Genomic DNA, 5,680 nt, shown 5'->3' with positions numbered 1-5,680 from the left:
ATGACATCTAGGCATTAGGAAGTTTCCTGTCACTTTCTTGGGGACAAATTCTATAGCTTGGGGAAGAGTGTCATCAACCATTAGATAAGTGTTGGTCTGAGTAAGGCTTATGGTGAGTATGTCACATGGGCGTGTCCTTCATGTGTGTCACCCTATTTTCTTTTACATATTTCAAGTTACTAAAAATTCAAATGGTAGGGCTAATTTTGTGGTACATATTTCTAATAAATTTGGACAAAAAACATAGAGGTAGGAATTTGGAAGCATTCAGATGTGTGTGTCATAGTGTTTCGATTTGGTGTAATTATGTAGTTAATAACATCTTAACTTGTGTGGGTCATAGTGGGTCATATTGTTTTGATAGATAGTTTGCAATGCATCTTCTGAATAACATAGCAGTATGCAATAATCGCAGCGGAATTTAAGGCTTGTAAAATTTTTTGCACCAGAATAACTAAAAACATAACTTCATTAACTTTCATTCACACTGCATTTAAAATTCCATAACGTGAGGCGAGTACATAGTACTTATAAACAAATTGAGAATATAACTCCTTATTCAAGTCATGGTTGATAGGGGTTTTAAGACAAAAGTTTTTAGAGCATCTCTCTGATGTGCTGAATGGCTTGTAGGACCATCTCGAGGAACATCATGATCAACTCCAATTGGCAATCAGGGTCTATCTCTTCTCCAATCATCCTTAACCAAGGATTTGCATTCATCACCATGGTTAGGTCCTGCTACAATTTCTACTATCTCAAAAAAAATTGTAGTTTGGTCATAATAGATTGAGATTTCTTGAAATCTCAGTAAGTTAGCAACCAACATACAAAGAGATAACATAAACGTGATAGATAATCAACATGAGATGCTTGCATGGTATGTAGAGAAAAAACTTGTTTTTCCACCTAGATTCCTTAACATCTTTAAGAGAATTTAGAGAACATACTTGCTTTTTCATCCGGATTTCTCCACATCTTTCAAAGAATTTAGATACATATTTTTTTTATAGAGAACATTTCATTTTCTATTCTTTCATTTTTATTTCTTTTCTTCCTTAACATATGGTAACATCAAGGCTCCCCTTTCTGCACCATGAGTACTTGTCGGTTACAGTAGCCCAACTTTTTGGGACAACGTCATCAAAGCTGCACAAGTAAATTCAATGCATTGATCACAATATGAACAAGTGTTAGGCATCATATTCTTATGACAATGCCCTGAAATCCTTTAGAGATGACCCAATCAATGTTCATTGATTATTCTTCATCAACCTAGGGGTTACCATTCCATTTTAATCTCTCTGGATATAGGAGTTCCACTAGGATATTCCCAGGATATTCTCTCATCCTAGCATTGGGTCGTGGCAAAAATGATTTCATGCTACGCTCATGACATAACTCAATTGATGACATGTGCTTTTCTTTGACAAATAATCAAGCTTCATGCAAAACATCATATCTTTTATGCATCATACTAAAGAGTACTTGTTATCATAAGTTCACAAAATCATCACATACCATTTAGAAACCGATTGCTCATGAGATAGTGCAAGGTAGTTCATGATCAAAAATAACATTTACATATGAATGAAGCATTTATGCAAAGTCATATAAATATTATCCAAGAGTAGGTGAGAGGCCCATTTACACACCTCCTTGAGTACGTGGGGTTGGTGTTGTCTGAAACAAAACATGTGTAGCAAGAGTTACTTTGATAAGAACTAACCATACTTAAACTTTATGACATTTCTTGGCTTAGGCCATTGCCTATTCAAGGCAAGCCACTTTCTATGTGGGTGTTTCATAGGCTATATATCCTGTGACACATACTTCTCATTGATCCTTAAATAAATTGATGCTAAGTGATTATAAGCATGCAATTTGTAAGTGATTCAAGCCTAATTGATGTCAACTTCTTCCTACCATCTAACTCAATGCATTAAAACCTCACGATAGAAATGATGATCAACAAAAGATAATTTGACTAAACCTTGCATGGTATCAATTGGTAACCTTATATCCGAAACATGCATGCTTGGATTTCTATCTCAATATTGACAAAGACAAACTTTTACTCATGCATGAATCAAGATGTGAAGGGAAATTACTCACCAAACGTTGGGACCCTCTTACAAGCACTTAGCTAGAACTCCTCACTCTCTTTTGAAACTCTCCCTAGATTTTACTAATCTCTCTTGCAATGGTGTGAGGTGAAGTGAGGTATGAAGGGTTGTATTTATAGGCCTCTTAAATGGTGACCGATCACTCAAAGCATGCCTCCTACCATGGTTTACCCAATTGCTCTCTGGTGCTTCTACCATGGTGATTTCAGCTAGGTTAACTAGAAGCTTCCTCATGGCTTTTCTTGAGTTCAACTAGGGGAATCTTAGGAGCTACAATTTTGATCTAGTGGGGTGTGTGATGGAAGAAAATTTTTCAAAAAACAGTTTATGGTTTGGTTGGGCGGTAATCAGTTACCACCATGTTTCTTCAAAACCATGACTCTTCACGGTGGATTTCTCCAACCAGCTTTTGCTTCTTAGGTTAGCTGAATGAAGAGCCAATCTTCTCCATAGGATTAAGAGAGAGAAGAGGTATGGGATACTTGTCTTAGGAAATGGAAGAAGTTGGAAGAAGAAGAGATGAGGTGCTGCTTGCTGAGATGCACCCTTTGGCTTCATCAATGTATTTCTTACTTCCTCTTTCATTCCATGGTTTCAAACAGAGGTGTAGGTGGCGTGGGGTAGGAGAATACCATGGATTTTTCAGCCATGCTTGGGGGTCATGAAGGTGGTAGTCAAATAGGGGAAGGTCAAGAAGAAAGTTCATCAATGAGATTCAGCTAGGGGGCTAGGCAATAGTTCCCTCTTTGGTTGGATCTTAGGGATACTTTCTTTGCTGCTTTTTTGCAAATCTGTTCTCTCGCTCAAGGTTCTCTACTAGGGTTGTGATTCTTTAGAAAATATTTTCCCAATTTGACTTCAGTCATTGGTTTCATGCTAGACGTATCTCATTGCCTTGTTTTAGGCTTGGAGTGGCGTTCAAGTTGTTTGACATGTAGTTAGAGGGGCTTCTCTCATACATTTAGGGTAACATGTCTAGATATTTTTTTTTTTTTTTTAACTAGGTGAGGCGTTGGCAACGTATAGGAGGTATACAAATTCATATTTGCTTCCAAGAGGTGCAAATCTAGCCGAATGCAGTAGTTTGGGGGATTTTGGTCTTTGCTTCTTGACTCTTTGACTTCGTGGGGCCAATTGACATATGGGCATTAGGACGTTTCCTACCACTTGCTAGGGCACAAAGTTTATAGCTTGGGAAAGAGTTTTCATCAACCATTGGCTATGTGTTTTGGTCCAAGTAAGGCATATGGTGCGTATGTCACATGGGCGTGTCCTTCATGCGTGTCACCTTATTGTCTTTTACATATTTCAAGTTCCTAAACAATTCATATGGTTGGGATAAGTTTGTGGCACATATTTATAATAAATTTGGACAAAGAACATAGAGGTAGGAATTTGGAAGCATTCAAATGTATGAGTCATAGTGTTTTCGACATGGCTTGCTTCATGTGACTATCACTTGGTCTAATTAATAACATCTTACTTAACTAATTCTGTAGTCCAATTTTAATAAGTCTAAATTAATTTTTTTGAAGAATTTCCCTATAAGGTCTTAATGGTCGATTGCCTCCTAGTACAATTGACTTTAACTCTTGTCTTGCAAATTTTCAGATTTTTGGTCTCTTAGAATCTTGGAAGAGTGATACTTGGGGACAAAGTAGTCCCTTGGGCGCCTTCTAGGAAATTTCCTAATGTGAGAGGTGTGGAGCAAGTTTCCTAAACTTGGCCTCCAAGTTGGGCAACTTGGGCCCTAAGTTTAATGTATTGGGCTTCAGTCTGGGTTTGGCTTTGTCTTATTGGGCTTCAACCCACTTGGTTGGGCCTAGCTTTAGGCCTAAATTGGGCCTAGGTCTTTTTGTTTGGGCCTAGTTTGTTTGCTTCTATTTGGGCCTTGGCCACATTAAGGTCTATGCTTCTTATTTGGGCTTTATGCCCATTCTGCATTTTGCCTAACCTTGGGCCTTGTCTCTTGGGCCTATTTTAAACTTCATCCCTATTAGTATTTCTTTATGTTCCTAGCCCTTTTTTCCTAATTAAAGTCGTTAAGAAGGTTTGGGCTTTATCCTCAAGTCCCTTAAGATAGTAATTCCTATAACAAGGTCCATTATCCATAGGGCCTTTTGGTAGACTTTGGTGGGGTGTTACAAGGAAAGCCACAATAAAAATCTGGACATGCGATCAAGGACAGGTCCACTTCTAAACCCACACAAAAAGATTTAATAGTTAGCCCAATGAGAGTTCAACACTGGGAGCCCAAACTTGGTATTCCTATCATTATTTCAATTGGACCCCACATACACCTTATCATTGGATTTTTTCTTCCAAAGCCCATCCCACATGCTCCTAGATTTACAATTCTAACCATGGTTAGCCCTCCCATAACCCCAAGCCTTCATTCCCAAAAATTCTTCATCAAGCCAATAATAGTCTTGTTGACAACCTTGATTGCCGATTTCACCAAGCTTCAAAAACCCAATCATATTTCTAGAATTTTTACTTTCCTCACTCTTTTATGACTCTTGAATAGTGGATAAATCACAGCCCTTGTCATGGAGAAAAAAGGCATGTCAAATACCAAACAAGCCCACCAATTGGCACACACAAGTGCAAACCGTAGGACCCAAAACAAGCCATTGAAACCATGGATCTTCAATAAATTTTCAAAGGGATTTTCTCCATCATTCAACCCTCATCATGTCACCTAAATTCAAACCTAAAATAAGGCCAAGAACAATTCCAGGAGTCAAGCCTAAAGCTCAACTATTTCTCCTAGGAATTGAGAAATTAACCAAATCGAATACCCATGCTTCTTCAAAAATTTACTGCAGCAAACTCAGCCACCCCCACATGCCACCACCTCTACCATTTAACCCTAAGAAATTGCCCCAAAATACTCAATTGAATGGCTTGCCAAACACCTTCCATGGGCAACAAAACCGATTGATGAAATGGGTGGTGATCATGTGCCCGCTTGGATGAAACCTATGCACATTCAACCCTTTCATTTTAGCTCAAACTAAACCAAGTGACAACCACTCCTACCTCATTACCCACCTGGAAACGCTACTCTCAATCGTATCCACTATACCAGCAAAATAGATCACAAGGATGGGTCCAAGGGGAAGCAAAAACTGGACACTTTTGGTGAAGCCAAAACCATTGGCTTACCACTTGGTTTTCATGGAAATCAATTGTTTTCTTGTCTAACTTCTGAAACCATTTAACTCCCTGCACCTATAGCCTTCACCTAGCTCTTGTCCATGAGGTAATCAAGTGGTTTTTGCAACTATTCAGACTACACAAAGGATGACAAATATGAAATGCACTCAAAACCCTCCACTGCCCACTCACACCAATCACCTCCCACTTCACTTCAGCAAACTGTGCACTCCCTCACCCTCATCCCTTCCATGGAGTCCTATAAATACCCACCTCCGTCCTTTACTTCCTCAAACAAATTTCTCAAGCTTTCCCTTAGTGTTCTTAAGAGCAAAATACTCTTAAGAGTCAGAATAGAGTGAAACCGAGTAGTGTAAGAATAAGTCCTTCGAGTG

General features: G+C 38.7%; 1 long non-coding RNA gene across 1 annotated transcript; it reads right to left on the bottom strand.

Moving 5' to 3' along the window:
* Positions 1–471: 471 nt before the first annotated feature.
* LOC122281009 lies at positions 472–3,300 on the bottom strand. The gene is made up of 2 exons (XR_006230119.1): positions 2,116–3,300; positions 472–1,149 (listed from the first exon to the last, which is right to left on the bottom strand). It is a non-coding gene; the product is annotated as an uncharacterized LOC122281009 (long non-coding RNA).
* Between the last annotated feature and the right edge of the window lie 2,380 nt (positions 3,301–5,680).

Source organism: Carya illinoinensis, chromosome 11, assembly GCF_018687715.1.
Source record: "Carya illinoinensis cultivar Pawnee chromosome 11, C.illinoinensisPawnee_v1, whole genome shotgun sequence".
NCBI classification, from domain to species: domain Eukaryota; kingdom Viridiplantae; phylum Streptophyta; class Magnoliopsida; order Fagales; family Juglandaceae; genus Carya; species Carya illinoinensis.
This window is presented reverse-complemented; position numbering and strand designations above follow the sequence as displayed.